Genomic DNA, 20,486 nt, shown 5'->3' with positions numbered 1-20,486 from the left:
CGAGCATCGCCACACTTTCCAATCCAATAAACTACCATTGCAGTTAGTAGTAAGTGGTTGATTAGTGCAGCAACAACAAAAACACACTGAATGTCATTTTAAAATACACAAAATGTTTTATTTTACATTCTATCGAAGTTCCTGCTGGAAAGTGCTGTACTGTACAAGATGCTTCCCTCACCGCAAACTCAGGTTTACTGCTGGATAAATTTTATTTCCACATTAGTCAACTCAACAACCAAGACAGAGCACAATAGAGACAATAAGGGGGTGGCTGTAGCTCAGGCGGTAGAGCAGGTCATCTGCTGATCGGAAGATTGGTGGTTCGATTCCTGGCTTCCCCCAGTCTGCATGCCAAATATCCTTGGGCAAGATATTAACCCCAAATTGCTCTCCGATGCATCCATCGGAGTATGAATGTGTGTGAATGTTACTTAGAAAGCACCTAGAACAATGTGCTTGTGCGAATGGGTGTGAATGGGTGAATGCACAAGTTGTGTAAAGCGCTTTGAGTGCTCAGAAGAGTAGAAAAGCGCTATATAAGAACCAGTCCATTTACCAATATGTGCACTGGTCTAATGATGTTTATGGCTCCCAAAGTATCGAGTATTGAGGTCTATTGCACTGTTGACTATTTACAAAAGTATTGCACAAAAGGTATTGCACAGTGAGGTGAAGAGGCACTACAGCTTAGTTGTTCCCCCCTCCTTTGTCCTCCTGTTTCCCCTCCCTCTCCCCTCCAGAGAGGAGTTAAACAGTCTGATGGCGTGTGGGACAAAGGAGTTTTTAAGTCTGTTAGTTCTTGTCTTGGGGAGAAGCAACCTGTCACTGAACAGACTCTTCTGGTTGTTAATGGCCGTGTGCAGAGGATGCCTGGCATTGTCCATAATGTCCATCAGTTTCTTTAGTGTCCTTTTCTCTGCCACTGTCACCAGGGTGTCCAGCTTCATGCCGACCACAGAGCTAGCCTTCCTGATCAGTTTTTCCAGCCTGGATGAGTCCTTCTTTGCTGTGCTGCTCCCCCAGCACACCACAGCATAGCACTTTAAGAATCTAAAAGATAACAAAATCTGATAGGTAAAAATAACATTTTGAACCAACTAGGTGGTTCCCAAAAATCTGGCGTGCTGTGAGTCCTTAAAAAAATTGAGGAAACCGGAAAAGTAGCAGGACTAAATAACTCTGTACAGCAGATGAACTGTATCTGGAAATCATGTCCTTAAGATGTAGAAAAATATAAAGAAAAGCAAAGACTTGAAGTACCTGAGAGATGCACTGGCCCTTTAATGGATCCATCTGCTGTTTGCTGAAGCCTCATCAGAAACGGTCTCAGTGGAAGGCTGTCAGGAAGCCATTTTTAGTGAAGAGAAACAGGGAGAAAAGGCTGAGGTATGGTAAATTACACGAGAACTGGACTATATCAGTGGCAACAGGTCTTACAGCATTATGAATTCATATTTGACATTTTTGGTTCAAATAATTGTTGATATGACTCCAACAGAGGGTGTTTACATCCATCTGTAAAACACGATGAAGGCTCTGCCAGTGGTGTTGGGAATCTTGAGAAAGCTGATGGAAATATGAACCAGATATTAAGATTTTCATTAATCATGCAGTCCCAGCTGAAAAGCATCTAGTTGGAAAAGGCATATTTTTATTCATTACGACAATGATCCCAAACACACGGTGAATGCAGTAAACGTATACCTAGATCAGTCATGGATTGGCCTCCCCAGAGCCCAGACCTCAACATTTATTAAAGCAGTGTGTTCCGGAAAGAGAGAGTCCAGGCTATGTTCGATAGTAAAGGTGGCCATACCAAATATTGACTTTCAAGTACATTTTTGCCTTATGTACTGTATTTCCATTTATGTTTGCACGTTTCAGTGAATTGCTCTGCCTATTTCCCATTTTCCCAGCAGAATATAACGAAATGAGGATGCCTCAAGACTTTTGCAATATTGTATCAGAAGGAGAAAAAAGGTGACAAATGTCCCAGTTCTTCGTGGTTAATCTTGTTAATGTTGCCTTCTGTTTTCTAATGGTTTCCTGCCAAAAACCCTAAAAAAGTGTTCTCCAACCTCGTGAATTGAAAACACTGGATTTGTTATAGAATAACTTCTAATTAGCTATTATTTCACAGAGGAAATAAGATAATCGATAAAAGAAAAAAAGACGTGAAAAGGAGACAATAAAAGAAGCCCCTTCCTTTCCCACATGTGCTAAACTTAGAGCCAAAGCCTCACCCTGCCGCTTTCCGCTTCATTAGAGCTGTTTAAACAAAACAAGTTTAAAATAGGGTTTCTATCTGAAACAGCACATGCAGTTAAAAGGCCAATGTGGAAAATAAATCCTTGTGATTATAGTTGAACAGGAAGCAGCACTTGCTCTGCCTTTCAGCCCCATTGAACAAGACGTCAGCAGCTCTTTGGAGGTAGTTTAGTCTTTTTTACAAATTCAAAATTAAATATGCGAGCACTCAAAAATTAAGGTTCACTGAGAAATGTCCTCATTTTTTAAAAAGAAAGGCATATTCCTTGTTATTTAATACAACATTCAATTGATCAGAAATGTTAGAAATCATGGTAAATGGGCTCATCAATACAAAATCATGATTGTCTTTTTAATTGTATAACTTTGTAGACTACTTTTCCCAAACCATCACTCTAGTGCTCCACTGGCACCTCGTATTACTTAATGCAAGTAGTTTACAGGTGTTGTGTCGTGTCTTTCTACAGATGTAGAAAGGTCAGCTACTCAAGAGACCTTCCCCAAATCTCCCTCATCTTCATCTTCGTCAACGAGGCTCTGTCGGTGATCCTGCGCTCAGTCCACTCAGCTGTCAATCACACACTTGCTCAAGGAGGTCATCCTGGTGGACGACAACAGCGATGACGGTCAGTATAGATTAAATATTTTCTTCAGCTAATACCAAATAAGAAGAGTGGCTTTTTCGCCCTCTGATTAGAAGATGGTTTATAGTGAGTGAAACACAGAATTTCCATCTAAAATCCACTGAGTCATCAGCAGGATTTCTACTGAAAGCAACAAAATACACATCAAATTGTCATTCAGCATCCCAGAAATAATTATCTTATACAATAAGTGTCATGTAACCTGAATATAATTATATAATTAAGTTTTATATTATTATAAAACTGAAACTAGTGAATAACCTTTGCACTGTCCTCTTCCTGCTGTGACAAAACAAATTTCCCACGTGTGGGACTAATAAAGGTTATCTTATCTTATCTTATCTTATCTTATCTTATCTTATCTTATCTTATCTTATCTTATCTTATCTTATCTTAAAAAGGTGGCGCGGTCGTTGATGCTCAGGAAGCAGTAGACCCCCGTTGGTGTTGTTTAGAGTGAGTTGGAGCTTAAAACAGCACCGCAGGGAGCTGAGTGAGAACTTTTATGTCATCTCTCTATTTGCATGTGTGCTTCTGTATTTCTTTATTTATCAACTGTGTTGTTGTGGTGATGAATTTGTATGTTTTTTATGTTTGTTTTCAGCTTTTGATAGTGTAGCAGTGACAATAGTTGGCATACATTAGTGGTTATTTAGGATAGGATGAGCTAATAAGCCATCATGTCTTTGTATTTTGCTAGGAAAATGGGAAATAGATGCAGCAGTTTACTGAAACTTGCAAACATAAGATGCCAGATGCATCGCTCAGGTTGTGTGTCAGTTTTGTGTTATTTCTTAAGGACACAACTTTCAAATTCTGTTCGTCTGCTGTAGATGTTTTTATTTAAGCTGCCAGTTCTTTTGTCCTCTACTTGTTTAGTTTCTTGACATATGTCAAGTTTTTGGCTAATAGCTCTTTGGTAATCACCTTGCTGGTGTGTTATCGTTGTCATTTTTTGTGCAGGAAACAAATTGTGTATTTGTGACAAGCTGCTGGTAATGTGCCAGTAACGAATTTGTCCCTTGAGTTAGGTGCCTTTATTATGTGTGAATGATTCATAGGAACAAACAAATAAAGGACTGCACTGAAAATTATAATAAAATGATGTCCAAAGAAAAATTTGAAGGACCTTCAGAAAGCCTGAAGAACGTGAAATAAATTACAGAATTAAAAGACAGTTCGGTTCCTTGGAAGCAAAATGTAAAGACAAAATGTTCACACATGGCTCTATGCAACTAAATAAGAGCTTTAGGATTGTCTGAAAGTATTTGTTTGGGTTTTTGCTCGTAATTATCTGCTCCACTCTATGTTCACCTGTTCCTTATTACCCGGCTGCTCTAAAGTGATTTCTGCCAATCTTTGTCAGCTCATCTGTGAGCTTGTTTCACTCATGCGCTCTGCAACAGTCCCTCATGTTATTCTCTGCTTCACAGGTTTTTTACTCATTTTCCACCCCTTGGGCTTTGTTCTCCCAATATCAGCTTTATTTAAATAAGCTTTCTTTATGGTGGTTTTGCTGATTTTCTGTATTCATTTGGAAAAGCTTACAAACCTAACACAAATAATTGGGGTATAACCCTCAATCTCATTGGGCCTGTTTGAGTGCACATATGTCAATGAACTTAAAAAGGGCTAGTATGTGCACTTTGCTAAAGAAATGCTTTGATTATATATATATATACAGTGAGTATATTTTCATAGGTACAGTGGGGCAAAAAAGTATTTAGTCAACCACCGATTGTGCAAGTTCCTCCACCTAAAATGATGACAGAGGTCAGTAATTTGCACCAGAGGTACACTTCAACTGTGAGAGACAGAATGTGAAAAAAAAATCCATGAATTCACATGGTTGGATTTGTAAAGAATTTATTCGTAAATTAGGGTGGAAAATAAGTATTTGGTCACCTCAAACAAGGAAAATCTCTGGCTCTCACAGACCTGTAACGTCTTCTGTAAGAAGCTTTTCTGTCCCCCACTCGTTACCTGTATGAATGGCACCTGTTTGAACTCATCATCTGTATAAAAGACACCTGTCCACAGCCTCAAACAGTCAGACTCCAAACTCCGCCATGGCCAAGACCAAAGAGCTTTCGAAGGACACCAGGAAAAGTATTGTAGACCTGCGCCAGACTGGGAAGAGTGAATCTACAACAGGCAAGCAGCTTGGTGTGCAAAAATCAACTGTGGGAGCAATCATCAGAAAATGGAAGATATACAAGACCACTGATAATCTCCCTCGATCTGGGGCTCCACGCAAGATCTCATCCCGTGGGGTCAAAATGATCATGAGAACGGTGAGCAAAGATCCCAGAACCACACGGGGGGACCTGGTGAATGACCTGCAGAGAGCTGGGACCACAGTAACAAAGGTCACCATCAGTAACACACTACAACGGCAGGGAATCAAATCCCGCAGTGCCAGACGTGTTCCGCTGCTGAAGCCAGTGCATGTCCAGGCCCGTCTGAAGTTTGCCAGAGAGCACATGGATGATACAGCAGAGGATTGGGAGAATGTCATGTGGTCAGATGAAACCAAAGTAGAACTTTTTGGTATAAACTCAACTCGTCGTGTTTGGAGGAAGAAGAATACTGAGTTGCATCCCAAGAACACCATACCTACTGTGAAGCATGGGGGTGGAAACATCATGCTATGGGGCTGTTTTTCTGCCAAGGGGACAGGACGACTGATCCGTGTTAAGGACAGAATGAATGGGGCCATGTATCGTGAGATTTTGAGCCAAAACCTCCTTCCATCAGTGAGAACTTTGAAGATGAAACGAGGCTGGGTCTTCCAACACGACAATGATCCAAAACACACCACCCGGGCAACAAAGGAGTGGCTCCGTAAGAAGCATTTGAAAGTCCTGGAGTGGCCTAGCCAGTCTCCAGACCTCAACCCCATAGAAAATCTGTGGCGGGAGTTGAAAGTCCGTGTTGCTCGGCGACAGCCCCAAAACATCACTGCTCTCGAGAAGATCTGCATGGAGGAATGGGCCAAAATACCAGCTACTGTGTGTGCAAACCTGGTAAAGACCTATAGTAAACGTTTGACCTCTGTTATTGCCAACAAAGGTTATGTTACAAAGTATTGAGTTGTATTTTTGTTATTGACCAAATACTTATTTTCCACCCTGATTTACGAATAAATTCTTTACAAATCCTACCATGTGGATTCATGGATTTTTTTTTCACATTCTGTCTCTCACAGTTGAAGTGTACCTCTGGTGCAAATTACTGACCTCTGTCATCATTTTAGGTGGGGGAACTTGCACAATCAGTGGCTGACTAAATACTTTTTTGCCCCACTGTATATTAAATATTTTTTAGTTCTTTGTCTCTGGACAGCCTAAAATAAAAATCAAAAACACTGCTTAGTGGGGTGGCTGTAGCTTAGGTGGCAGAGCAGGTCAGCCACTAATCAGAAGGTCGGTGGTTCGATCCCAGGCTGCCTCCTGGCTGCATGCCAAATATCCTTGGGCAAGATACTAACCCCGTGTTTGCCTACTGGTGGTGGTCAGAGGGCCCGGTGGCGCCAGTGTCCGGCAGCCTCGCCTCTGTCAGTGCGCCCCAGGGCAGCTGTGGCTACAATGTAGCTTGCAGCTGCCCTGGGGCATTCACACACACATTCACAGTGTGTGAATGTGTGTGTGAATGGGTGAATGACTGAATGTAGTGTGAAGCGCTTTGGGGTCCTTAGGGACTAGAAAAGCGCTATACAAATGCAGGCCATTTACCATTTAGTGCTTAGTGGGTTGCCCTTTGTGTTCTTATCATGTTGTTTCACACAACCAATACTAAGGCTTGATGTGCGGTTTATAAAGGAGTGCAGGCTGCCAGTGAGAGAAGTGAGACAAAAGAGTTGTCATACTGGGAATGGTTGCTTAAGCTCACTCTGCTGTCCTTTCATATTTATCGACATGAATTCCAATTATTGTGATTGCATGAAAATAATTATGCAAGCTAGGCATAATGTGTCAGGCTTTGATTGTTGCTGCCAGAGGGGACTCTGGAACAGCATTTTTCTTTTTTTCCTCCTTTCTTCAGTAAAGAGGGCTGCAATGGATCTGATGTTAGAGAAGCTAAGAAAAAAATACAAGCACTTTCTTTAGCATGTAGGGATTCTTCTTAAACTCGCCAACTTAGCTGCAATGGTGATATATTCTTTTCAGGCTTTATTAGTCCTGACATCAGATCAAATACTGGAAAACTCCAGCTGGCAGACTGTTCAAGGATAGATGTGCAGATTATAAGCTAAACGGCAGATTCAAAGATCAACTAAAGATCAGTCTTTATAAGCATTTCTGACTTGTTTTGTTTGATGTGTTATCTTCATTTTCTGAACTGTAGAGCAACTGAAAGGTCCACTGGAGGAGTATGTGAACAAACGCTATCCCGGCCTGGTGAAGATTGTAAGGAACCAAAAGAGAGAGGGATTGATCAGGGCCAGGATCGAGGGTTGGAAGGTAGCCACTGCTGAGGTGACAGGATTTTTTGATGCCCATGTGGAGTTCACCCCATCATGGTGAGTGGGTCCTATCATCTAGCGGGAAGCACGGTGTTATTAACAGTCAGGAGTGAATTTTTGGTATTTGGAAAAAGGCTTATTTTAGTGTAAATTAAAGTGAAACACAGCATTCAAAAACAAAAATGACATGTACTCAAAATTAAATCTGGAAAAAAACATATCTTTGCCAAATGTATGAACATTGGAATAACTTATTCATGATAACAACAATGACAATAATAGAGCTTTGGGTATCAGTGTTAAAAGAGTGCTACAAAGTGCAAAGAAACCATGGAAAGAGAAGACAAAGGATAGCTGAAGCTGCATAAAAGGAAGAGCCAAGCTATTTCACGCCTGAGAAGTTTTAAAATGAGACACTTGAGGCTGTGGGATCAGGTTGAACGGATTTTATTTAAAAAAAAACATCACAAGCACACATAAAACACACACCAAAACAGGACCCCTCTTGGAGAACTTGTCGTAAAAGTAAATTTTTAGTAACCATAAAAAATGAAGGTTTTGTACTAATTCAAAAAAGCTGAGCGCTTGGTGGTGAACTGAATCAAAGGCTAAATACTGTCAAGAAATTAGCATGCAATGAGGGACCTTATTAACCCCGCTAAGACAACTGCCACATCCTGTTGATGTCTTTTTGTGGATCTCATTTTCGAGCTCAGTGCATAACTTAAGGTATACCGTGCAGTTCTCTCACTGCCCCCTGCAGAGCTCAACTCGGCTGAATCAAACAGAATTAGTGATAAAACTGGGACGACACAAGGAACTTTCTATTTGACTGAAGTGGATGAAAAAAGTGGTGCTCTTAAAAGATGTTATAAACTTTGTTTCTGCACAAAGTAAAGTCAACTAAATGTGTGAGTGTGTGTGTGTTTGCACTTTTTTCAGGTCAGAACCAGTTCTAGCTAGAATAAAAGAAAACCACAAGAGGATTATCTTGCCGTCAATCGACAACATCAAGCACGATACCTTTGAGGTGGAGCGCTATGAGAACTCTGGCCATGGCTACAACTGGGAACTGTGGTGCATGTACATTAATCCACCCAAAGAGTGGTGGGAGGAGGGAGACATGTCTGCACCAATAAGGTATGCCAGCTTCTCCCATTTAAACGTGAACACAGATCTCACACTTCTGAGATGTATTTTTTTCCACTTCTTTAAGATTTTCAATAAAACTGCCACCAAGTTCTTTTTTTAGTTTTGGGGAAGATTAGGGGAAAACAAGAAAAAAAGCTCCTGATGGGAAACCAGACTTCATTAAAGCAATAAAAAAATTACAGCCTAAATTAGAGAGTGGTGAAAATAGGATTTTAATTATCTGATTATCACCCATATATTTGTGTTAAATTGGATTTCCTTCCATTCTTTAATTAAAAATAAGAATAAATTGCATGAGTATGCACAAAAATGTTTAGATTTACCCTCCACATAATAGGCTGAAATATAAAGTGTGAAACTTTGCATAGTGGAGATTTGGGTTGTAGAAAAGTACTCCAAAATAAACATCAGATAAAGCCACAAAAAAACACATTCTGGTGTTTGCAAACGCTCAGTGTCACATGATAGTGTGTTTTCCTGGCTGCAGGACGCCTGCCATGATTGGATGCTCCTTTGTGGCCAATCGGGACTACTTTGGAGAACTCGGTCTACTCGACTCAGGCATGGACGTCTACGGAGGGGAGAACATCGAACTAGGCATCAGGGTTTGTGTGTCACCCAGTTTCCTCTTGTTCCTGCTCCCTCTTTACCCCTGTAGGTTTTAAGTGGAGCAGTGGCCACCGTAGCGTGGCACCACTGATGAGGCCCCATTAAGAGTCCTGGAGGACCAGTCCTGTGTGAGCAGCTCACAGCAGGGCAATGGAGATAAATAGGTCACGTAGAGCAGAGCAGGAAGGTTGGAGTTTGTTTCTGTACATTTTGAGAGATTGGAGAGTCTTTTGTTTTTCTGCAAGGTTATTAGATTTTTCCTGAAAAAATAACGTCAAACATTTTCACAACCCGAGTGTGTTGGCTTTTATCCAGCAAGCTAAACAATCAAATATTTTTAGAAAGACAAAAACGGTTGCCTTGTCTTTGAGTTGACTTGGTCATAACTTGAATCTGAAATGGAAAGTTCTTATATCTTGTCATCAAAAATATCAAGATTCCCCCCAAAATTAAGTCTAGATAAGTAAACGTGTACAGATGCAATAAAACAGCTAAAATTCAGCTTCAACGCACCTATAAATATATTACAACTGCTGGAGATGAAGTATTAGCAAAGACATGAATCTAGCCCACAATGTCACATCTCAAGAACCACATTTCTTTCTGTTCCTCTTTTACTACAAAGCAGTGGGACACATATCCAGAGTTGCCCTGCGACAACAACATTTCTACATTTCACTACAACCCTTACAAGAGGATTGTTTGGATGTGTCCAGGGAGAAGGCCCTCATTCAGAGAAACTCTTTCATAACAAGCACTTGAATCAATGACTGTTTGGGTTTTAACAGGATTCTTGGGATAATGAATGTTAAGCGGTAGATATCAGCACCTCTATGGGGCAATTTTGCATGGTTGTTGTCCAACATCTTTTACATGAAATCATAGTACTGCTTATTTATCTTAGAGTGTGGCAGAGAGCAGTAAAATGTTTTTTTTTGGCATACCCTCTGTTGGTTAGCACCCGTGTCCTTGGGTAACAGAAACACATAGGTTATCTTTAAAACCTATGTGCCCATTTTCTGTTTGTAGTGCTCCTTATCTGTGGATGGAACATGTTTCATATTGTTCCCAGTGTGAAGAAAGACTGACGGACCTACTTTTTATCCAGTAGGAATGTTTGTCAGGAGTGAAATAGGTTGCATCTGTGCAATTGTTTGGCGACCTGTCAGTTTGAAGTTTCTGTTACGCTCACATCACTTTGACGTGGGTTCAGATAGCTTGGATATCCATGTCTTCATTATGTTCACAGCAGAAGGCTCGTGGGTTGGACACACTCAGCAGATACTTTATTAGATACACCTTGTCAGTATTAGGTTGGACACTCTTTTGCCTTCAGAGCTGTTTTAATTCTTCATGGCATAGATTCAACAAAGTACTGGAAACATTCCTCAAAGATTGATCGTGGCATGATGGCCTCATGCAGTTGATGCAGATTTGTCAGCTGTGCATTCACGATGGGAATCTCGTGATCTATCTGATTGAGATCCCCTGACTGTGGAGACTTTCCTGTTAGCTCACAAGAGTAGCACCTGATATGGTCCTCTGCTGCTCTAGCCCAAATTCTTCAAGGTTCACGGTTCAAAGTAATGCAAAAGTGGTTTTTAAGAAGAAGTTATCTGTTTTACTGTTGCCTTCTTGTCAGCTCAAAGCAGTCTCTGGTCGGGTCTGGTATCAACAAGATATTTTCACCCAGAGAACTGTCTCTCATTGGATATTTCCTCTTTTTTGGACCATCCCTTGGGATAACCCTAGAGATGGTAATACAGAAATATCCTAGTAGATCAGGAGTTTCCAAAATACTCAGACCAGTCCTTCTGTCAACAACAACCATGCCTAACGTGTCTTAAATCTTCTTTCTTTTCCATTTTGATGCTCAGTTCTTCTGTGAGTACCCTGCCGAGATCCACTTTCTGGGTAAATTATTCATTATGAGAGCAGTTAATCTCCTTTTGAAGCTTGTGGATGTGCACAACAATTCTACCTAACAGTGAGAGGTCAATTCAGGGTCCAGTGGTTTGATCTCACTCACAGTCCTGCATGAATGAATTCACAGCACCATGTCCTGTTCTCATCTGTTCTTCAAGGGGTTTTCCTCTGAAGCCTCTGTGTTTGTTTAAGGGCTGTGTTTTTCTGTGGCTGGGATAGTTCCTAATTGGTCAGTTGCTGGCTTTGCACATTTGTTCTCCAAACCTGCAGAGGATACCTCAGTCTTGACCTGCTGATTTTGATGGCTATCATTGTGAATGAAGTAAGGATTACAGCTAGGTCATTGGATTCCACCACTGATCAACTTAGAGATTGTAGCTACATGATGCCCTTATTTGGGCATGTCCATTTTTCCTGAGGTTGTGTAGAAGCTTTTGGAAAAAGGGATGAGTACCACTGGCTGTTTCCAGAGAGGATCCTGGGAGGAAGTTATCTTGTTCAGCTTCCTATTTCTTCAATAGCAAGTCTGCTAGGTCAAAAAGCTCTTTTTTAAAGTTTTGCATTAAGAGCTGTTTCAGTAGCTCTAGATGCACCATAACATTGTTCTAGCCATTCTGATATCATTTTCAGCTCAGCTGCTGGGTGGTTTGTATGAGGAGATAATTGATTCAACCTTCATGCTCTGAGGTTTCTTTTCTAAACCACTTCACAAGCAGGTGAAGCTCTTCTGCTGCAGTTAATTCTTAAACCTTTAGCACCAAAAATGAATGATGTCCAGTAGTTCTCCACTTTATCATTATACTTTCTTTGACCTCTGTTAATGAGAAGCAACAAAAGGAACGAATCTTGGTCAGGAAGAAGAAATACTCTTGTACACATTTAAGGCTATTCATCATCTCTCTCCTCCATATCTCTCTGATCTGGTTCAGATCACTGCCCCATCTCGATGTCTTAGATCTTCTTCTTCCCTTTCTCTCTCCGTCCCTTCCCCCCGTCTTGCCACCATGGGGAGCAGGGCTTTCAGCTGCTCTGCTCCACGACTCTGGAATTCCCTACCTCCTGATTTAAGAAATATCTCTTCCATCTCTCTCTTTAAGTCCCAACTCAAAACTCACTTGTTGTCTTATGCTTTTATGATTGTGTAAACTGCTTGCTTTTATGCTTCTTTTTTTATTCTGTTGTTGTGTAGCTCTTGGGGCTATGCTAGCATTCATGTCTTATTGTTCTGGCCCGCTGTCCTACATCAAAGCTGGGAAATAGCATGGTGAACTGTAGAAGATGTTTTGGCCACATCTTCAAGCATGACTTGTGCTTCTGACCGTCTCTTCTTGTTGATCTTTAATGACATGCCTGGAATCATCATGGTGTATTCGCTGACTGGGAGAGTGCTCTGGATGATACGTTGTCACAGCAAACAATATAAGTAAAAAAACATGCATTTATGTATGTATACTCACAGTTGGAGCTTAAAAGTTAACCCAGTGCTGAAGTGCCGAAAACCTCAGCTCCTCTTGATGCCCCTTAAGGTTGGCTAGAAAAAAATGAATAAAAGCAACAATTAGATATTTTTTATATAACAGAAAACAAGAAGAAAAACCGAGAAGGACTTCTAAATGTACAGATTTAGCTTTCATTAGTTCCAGCACAAAGAAAACACGTCCTTCCAGGTGCTCTATGCTCCAGCTGTTAGCTGTAATTGACTTTATAAATCAGGACATCGCGGCGACTGTGCATCTGCCTATTTATATTTCCTGCTGCCCAGCAGCCAGCAGTATATTATTGTGAGCTTTAATTCATACTCCTACTACCCACAGGTGTGGCTGTGTGGAGGCAGTATGGAGGTGCTGCCTTGCTCCAGAGTGGCTCATATTGCACGAATGAAGAAACCTTACCACAGTAACATAGCTTTCCACACACGCCTTAATGCCCTGCGTGTGGCAGAGGTCTGGATGGATGAGTACAAGTCCAATGTCTACCTGGCCTGGAACATCCCCATGGAGGTGAGAACGGCATTTTTCTGCACCAAGACCTCTCTTAGAGAGGATGCTGTCAGTCATGCTTGTCTGTTTGTGACTATCAGATGTCCATGTTCAGAGCCAAACAGTTTTTCTTTTGGTTCCACAATTTATGTAGAGACTTTAGGCATAATAACTTCCTTTGCTCTTGCAGAACCACGGTATTGATTACGGAGACATATCACAGAGGGTTGCACTGAGGAAGAGTCTGCAATGTAAGAGCTTTCACTGGTACCTAGACAACGTTTACCCAGAGATGAAGAGGTACAACGATACGCTGTTCTACGGTGAGGTGAGCCATGAAGGACAAAGACACAGGAAAAAGTAAGTTTGTAGATGTAAGATCTGATGTACAAATTAAACCACTGAAATTAAATAAATGATACTTACACAAAGTCCTAAGAAACTTGTATCTCCTCCACAGACCAAAATATAACAAGAAAGCAGGGACTCAGACAGCATGTACATCCACATCTTCTCAGCTGTTAATAGAAAATAAATGAGATTTAGAACTTTGTCTGATCCACACTGACACATCCTTGTTTTTAGCCTTTATACATTTTTAATCGGTAATTATTTTGGGGAATATTCATATTTTATGAATTAAGTCTGACTCTTTTTTTTTGTGTATTTAAGGTCCGCAATTCTAAAGCAAGCCACCTGTGTATGGATCAGGGTGTGAAGGAGAACCACACAGCCACCCTGCACCCATGCCATGGGTGGGGTCCTCAGGTACAACACTCTTCCTCACCACCATACTAAAGAGTATACTCCATCTTTTTCCAGTTGCTTTGCTTTCTCATGAAAACATACAGTGAGCTTCTCCGGTGATGTGATTTGCAGCTGTGTCTCAATCACAGGCTCAGCTGAAATCCTCCAAGGAGCGAGTTCTGCTGTCAGAATAAAATTGTGTCTTGCACTTTTTGTGTTGAAGCCCTGAGTCAGCCAGTGTCAGCTCTTCATCCCTTCAGCCCTAAGGGCCTCTCTTTTTAGCTCACAGTGGTAAACAGGTGCTTTAGGCAGAAAGTCAAGGCTTCAGTGGTAAAATGCTAAAGGAGCTAAAATTTCAATTCAATTCTGGAAAAATGAGTGCCGCTGATAGGTTTGTAGCTTGAACCCATCCGCTGGAACGTTAAAGGCAATATAATTACACTGCAAAGCAAGACACGAAGTAGGCAAGCTTCATGTTACTCGTGCACGGGAGAGAACCGGACAATCGCCGTTCCTTCGCTTGGCCCCAGTTGCTCTCGTCCGTCCTCCCGTACCACTGTCCTTTTATTGAGGTTACATGAATATGCATAAGTTCGTTAACATATGACGTCTACATACACACAAAGAGTAATAAATTCAAATTCAAATTTTATTTGTCACATACACAGTCATACACAGTACGATATGTAGTGAAATGCTTGGACAACTGCTCGTGACCTAAAGAAAACAAAAAAGGAAAGGCTATGAATAAGGTAGGAAATAAATATGAAAAATTAAAAAGGGGTAAATTTAACTAGGAAGGAATAAAATATAAATTAAGGTTAAAAATGAAATAACTGTACAACACAAATTAGAATGAAGGGTAAATTTAACTGGGAAGAATAAGATAAAATATATAAATTAAAGTTGAAAATAAAATAACTGTACAACAAAATACACCAATACACAGTATAGAACTATATAAGAATGTATGAAGAAATCTAAATATAAATAAATATATACACAATAACAGCAGCTGTACAAGTATTAACCGGAAATGAAGAATATAGTGACCAGTGTTGTGCAAAAACAAAGTCCAGAAAGTCCAGTGTGTGTGTAAGAACTGTATGTGTGGGTCAGTACTGTGTGGTGGTGTGATTGAGAGACCGTATCGCCTGCGGGAAGAAGCTCCTCCTCAGTCTCTCTGTGTTGGTCTTCAGGGAGCGGAATCGCTTTCCTGACCTCAACAGAGAGAACAGTCTGTTGTTGGGATGGCTGAGGTCCTTCACGATCTTCCTGGCCTTGGTCCAGCACCGCCTGCTGTAGATTGAGTGCAGGTCAGGGAGCTCGGAGCGGATGGTGCGCTCAGCTGACCGCACAACCCTCTGTAGAGCTCGTCTGTCCTGCATGGTGCTGTTCCCGAACCAGGTTAAGATGTTTCCCGCCAGGATGCTCTCTATGGTGCACGAGTAAAAGTTCCTGAGCACTTTGGAGGGCAGTTGGAAGTCTCTCAAGCGTCTGAGGTGGTAGAGACGCTGACGGGCCTTTTTCACCACGGTGTTGATGTGACAGGACCATGACAGTTCCTGCGTGATGTGAACTCCGAGGTATTTGAAGCTGTCCACTCTCTCCACTGGGCACTCGTTGATGACGGGGGTCTGGTAGTTCCTCTCCTGCTTAGTGCTGAAGTCCACTATCAGCTCCTTTGTCTTACTGACGTTTAGAAGGAGGTTGTTCCTCTGGCACCAGTTCTCCAGATTCCTAATCTCCTTCAGGTAGGCCGTCTCGTTGTTATCAGAGATCAGGCCCACCACGACGGTGTCGTCAGCAAACTTGATGATGGTGGTGGAGCTGGTAGTGGCCACACAGTCATATGTGTACAAAGAGTACAGCAGGGGGCTCAGAACACACCCCTGGGGGGCTCCAGTGCTGAGAGTGGTGGAGGCTGAGACATGTCCGCCCATCCTTACTGCGTGCGTGTGTGTGTGTGTGTGTGTGTGTGTGTGTGTGTGTGTGTGTGTGTGTGTGTGTGTGTGTGTGTGTGGACTGCTGATCAAAGGGTCAAACATCCTTGGTCAGGAAGAGGGTAGCCTCCCCCTCACCCTAGATGGTTCATCCTAGATAACACGGTGAGGAAGTCCTGCAGTTCATCTAAACAAAGACTAGACTAGAACAGACGCAACTACGTTAATCCTACCATAAAACAATAAAACACGGTATGACCTCTCATGCTCCCAAAGTGCTGTCTAATACACACACAGTTTGCAGACTATCAAGGATCAAAACCTCTACCAATCTACAATTAATTACAAAACTCTAAGCATATATAAGTAAATATTTCTAAGCATAAATGACAATCAACAATACAAATCTAACAGCCGCATCACACTTTCTTCACAAGACATGCTTCAGTTGCATTTTTTAAAGTTATCCTTTTGATGGAACAAAAAGTCTTCAGTTTTTATTAGACCACCAGTTTTTCACACTTGCACTTCCACGGAGATAAAAGCGACCCCATGGTGTCTTAGCGTGGGTTCTCTCCAGGTAGTCCGGCTTCCTCCCACAGTCCGATGACATGCACGTTAGGTTAAATGGTGACTGGCTGTAGGTGTGTATGCAAAACAGATAAAGCACATAAGTGCATAAAATAAAGTGCGATATGAATATCTGTGAAAAGATGAATGTAACTTGTAGTGGTCAAAGATACTAGAAAAACATTTTAATAAATACTCTGTTCTTAAGAAGAAGCAGTGACATCTAGGGACCACAAGTGGGATTTTTTAAGATTTTGAGTCCAAACGCTGTTAAATCACCTAACTTTTGTATGATGTACTGCAAACAGGATGCAGTTACTCTGCAAAAAGACCCAAACTGGGCTGACTGGGTGGTTGATGGAAAGCTTTATCTTTATATCTTTTGCAAGGCATTGCAACCACTATTCATGCTTTGTTAGGAACAGAATGCGATATAAACAATTTCCCAATCAGTCTTTATCGTCAGCACACTCAAAGCCTCAGAGCTAGATGCAACCAAAGGAACTGTTTTATCTGCACTGCTAAAGTGGAAATTACTATTAATCTGAACGAAAAAGCTGAAGTGAAAGACACAAAGGTTAGAAAACAGAGCGGGAAGAATCTGACTCACTTCTGCTTTTTCTTTCTGTCAAGTTGAGAAAACTGCAGAATTTGGTGTATATAAAATGTTAGGGCTATATGTGGGTTAGAACTCTGCTGAAACAACACTGTGATTAGCAGTGATGTACAGGAAAATCTTTGTGTTTAGCACTCAGTGAAGAACAAAGACATGTTTTGCCTCTCAGCAGTATTGGGAACAACACCATCCTCTTGTTCAAAGCAGCAAAAAAAAAAACCCAACAGCTTGCATAATCAAGGAAAATTCCTGCCAGGTTACCTTCAACTTGTACATCATCACATACTTATTTCATCGTTAGCTAATAAAGAGAAGAGTATTCACTCAGCCAGTTCAGTAACTTTCCGTTTACTGTATGTGTGACGTATCTGTTTTCCTCTTAGTTAGGACGCTACACTAAAGAAGGTCAGCTGTTTCTGGGACCCCTAGGCAGCACTGGTGAGGACACTCGTTGTGTGGTGTACGATCAGATGAGCAACTTTCCTCAGCTCCTCAATTGTGAAAAGGTGACCAACGTGAAACAGAAGACATGGCATTTCTCTCAGGTCAGAAGTGTAAAGAAATCTCTTTTTCAATGATATAACTGAGTGTTTATAAGAGAAACTAAAATTTACTGGCATAGAGTTGAGAGGAAAAGTATCTATATGTCAGATTTTAAAAGGGACCTATTGAGCTCATGTCTGGGTCCATTCTTTTTTCTCTTGGACTCTAATATGAGAGTAGCTTTGCATGAATCTTCATTTCTCTCATACTCAGCATTGCTGCAGCCCCGTAGTTCATGCTTTATCTGACAGAACCGCCTTTATATTCCGAATACCTCCGTTGAAGCCACCTTTCTTTGTGTTAAAACCCTCACAAACAGAAGGTTTTAACACCGGGGCCAGTAGGACTTCACAGATAGATCTGTCTGTTTGTGATGACTATATTAGGATATCATCTCTGCTATTACTGAAATCAAAGCAGTCTGGTTAACGGGGATTATTTGCACATAAATTGAGACTTTGGCTATGATTAATATGAACAATAACTGTTGTAAAATTATATTTATGCTAGAAAATAAGGGGTCCTCTTAAGACAACTAAACCCAGACTGCTTAAAGGGTAACAAGCGACTCAATATACCTTTTACTTTGGCATTGATTCTCTTTTTCTTTTAATGTGAAAAACCTTTTGTAAGTCAATTTTCTGTTGGTCTTTTAGTTCTGTTTGGGTAACCTTTAAAAACTAAAGAGTTACAGCCTGTAGCACGGGAAGAGGAGAGCTTGAACAGTGATGCTGCAGACCTTCTGCCACATCGATTCTTTGTCACACAGCAGGACAAGCAGTGAAGAGTCCTGCAGACGTAGAAGTCTTAGGGAAATAGGGAGACCTTACTTATTTTATATAGATGTAAGGTAAAAAGTTAGTGCCATTTGTTTAAGAAAGAGGTTGCAACAGTTCACATAAGGCCCGGTCTGGTTACATACTGTTCTGTCACCATCACGCATTGTTCACAGACCATCTGTGAAATCTGTTAAAACCAAAGTATTGTATCTCCTTCTGCCTTGCAGAACGAATCGATCATAAATCGGGCTACTGGACGCTGTCTGGAGGTGGTGCCGGCTAATGTTTACTCCGGCCACCTGCTGGTCCTGCAGCCCTGCTCGGGGCAGAGGTGGACCATCAAGAACACTATGAAGCAGTGATCGCCTGGCCAGTTTCATTGGGACCAATTACAAAGGCTATTTCCAAGAGCTGTCACCTGACGTTACCTTGGCCAGTGGACAATCAATGATGCGGGGGCTCCTTAGCTTTTGAAATAAGACTCAAAAATAGATGGCTTTAAGGAGACGAGTGATGAGGTGGTTTGGAAACAATTGATGTTTTTTTGTTTTTGTTAGTTTTTTTTTAAAAACATGGACATTCAACGTGGTGAAAGTTTAGCATGAGGACCATTTCTCTATATGAATTTTACAAACTTTCAATGTGATGTTGCCATAATTCCTGTGTGCCACTTCTTTACAGTGTTTAAGTTTTAGTAGACATTTAATCGACCAAAAGCGTGTTCTTTCTTATGTGAAGGGGAAAAAAAGTTTCCATCTTCCATCAGTCTTTCTGCAATATTTCATTCATTTTGTGCCACGGACCGGCCCTAAATAACTAAAATGTGTTCATAACACACGGGAAAAGACACAGGGGAACTGAGGTAACGATAAAAACAATAAATATGAACGATAAAACGAAGAAAAAAACCCCCGGTAAACCATAAATTGCACACCTGAACCTCAACACTCGCGGCCCGGTACCAAACGACTCACGGACCGGTACCAGTGCATGGCTCGGGGGTTGGGGACCGCTGGTCTATGGTACTTAGAAATTAAGGAATGGCTACTCGTGACAGGAGAAAATTTTACACAGTTTAGCAAAAATGCCTGAAAAGTGATTCTTATGTTTTTCAGAAAATTCAAATCCTTGTAAATATTTATAATTTGAAGAAAAATATGCTAAAAATATTACTTGGTGTACTTTTTTTTTCAAATCACCCCAACAAGGACTCTGGGCTAAATCTCACTTCTATGTTTTATGGATTCTGACTTTTATTGCTATTTTTCCACCAAGCATTCTGTAGCATCAGATGCAATATATCTCGTAGCATGAAGTACTGTAAGCAGTTGGGTACAAAGTTTCTTTGCGCTAAGTTAATTTATTTGGTTAACTGCTGTGTGCCATAACTACTGAAAACCTAGTCAAACATAGGAAGCACTTTTTTGGACAAAGGGTTGGAACATGAACGAGAGAGGAGGATTGAATCAGGAATGCACAAAAGTACCAATAGTGGAAATGCAGGAGGCCTTAAAGGCTGAAATTATTAACGTACTGAGATGTATATGATGTCATATATTAAATTGCATAAGTGTGATCAGCTGGATTTTTGCTCCCAAGATTGTCTTCCAATAAACAACTGGTTTCCTGGGTTGTGCTTTGTTACTGTGTTTTAGGATACATCTGCAGTCTTTAAATTTGTCATACTTTAATTAGTATGCTTATTTTTTTCAGTTTAATTTTATTTTCAAGCTTGTTTGTAATTTTTTGCTGCTAAACTCATGCTTTATTTTGCTTTTCTGGACTATAAATAAGGTAGAGACAGCAAAGATGAGCTACCATGCTGGCCTGCTCTCCTTTTAACTGCTCCATCCATTTTCATGGTTGTGGTCAAAATATTTTCGGCATGCTGTGAGATTAGTCCTCAAAATCATCCCCCAAAATAGACTACTTCAAAAGAGATTTCACCCTCAGCTTCCAGCTGCATGGCATCTGCTGTAACTTACACCAACTCGACTTAAGAGTACTTTCATCACATTTTTTATAAAAGCGCTTCTACACAATATTACCCAGCCACAAATAAAGCAGCCAGGTGGCCGAACATTAAAGGGACTGTTCTATAAATGACAAGTTATGGGTTCAATCCTGAAGCAACCATATGTCCTGTAAATAGTGTCCTTGAATCAGACACTGACCTCCTACTGCTTACTCTCGCTAAACTGCTCTGGATGAAGCATCAGCTTAAATGCTTAAGATGTAAATA

General features: G+C 41.0%; 1 long non-coding RNA gene and 1 pseudogene across 1 annotated transcript; one reads left to right on the top strand and one right to left on the bottom strand.

Annotated features, from left to right (window-relative positions):
* Positions 1-96: 96 nt before the first annotated feature.
* LOC146661733 (uncharacterized) lies at positions 97-1,963 on the bottom strand. Its single transcript, XR_014913255.1, has 2 exons — positions 1,264-1,963; positions 97-1,053 (listed from the first exon to the last, which is right to left on the bottom strand). It is a non-coding gene; the product is annotated as an uncharacterized LOC146661733 (long non-coding RNA).
* Positions 1,964-2,448: 485 nt separating this feature from the next.
* On the top strand, positions 2,449-19,873 carry LOC146661732 (polypeptide N-acetylgalactosaminyltransferase 17-like; annotated as a pseudogene).
* Positions 19,874-20,486: the final 613 nt, after the last annotated feature.

Source organism: Rhamphochromis longiceps, linkage group LG9, assembly GCF_057381845.1.
Source record: "Rhamphochromis longiceps isolate RC_006_pf linkage group LG9, R_longiceps_female_GT1.1, whole genome shotgun sequence".
Lineage (NCBI taxonomy): Eukaryota > Metazoa > Chordata > Actinopteri > Cichliformes > Cichlidae > Rhamphochromis > Rhamphochromis longiceps.
The sequence above is the reverse complement of the archived record's forward strand: the minus strand, read 5'-3'. Positions and strand labels throughout refer to the sequence as shown.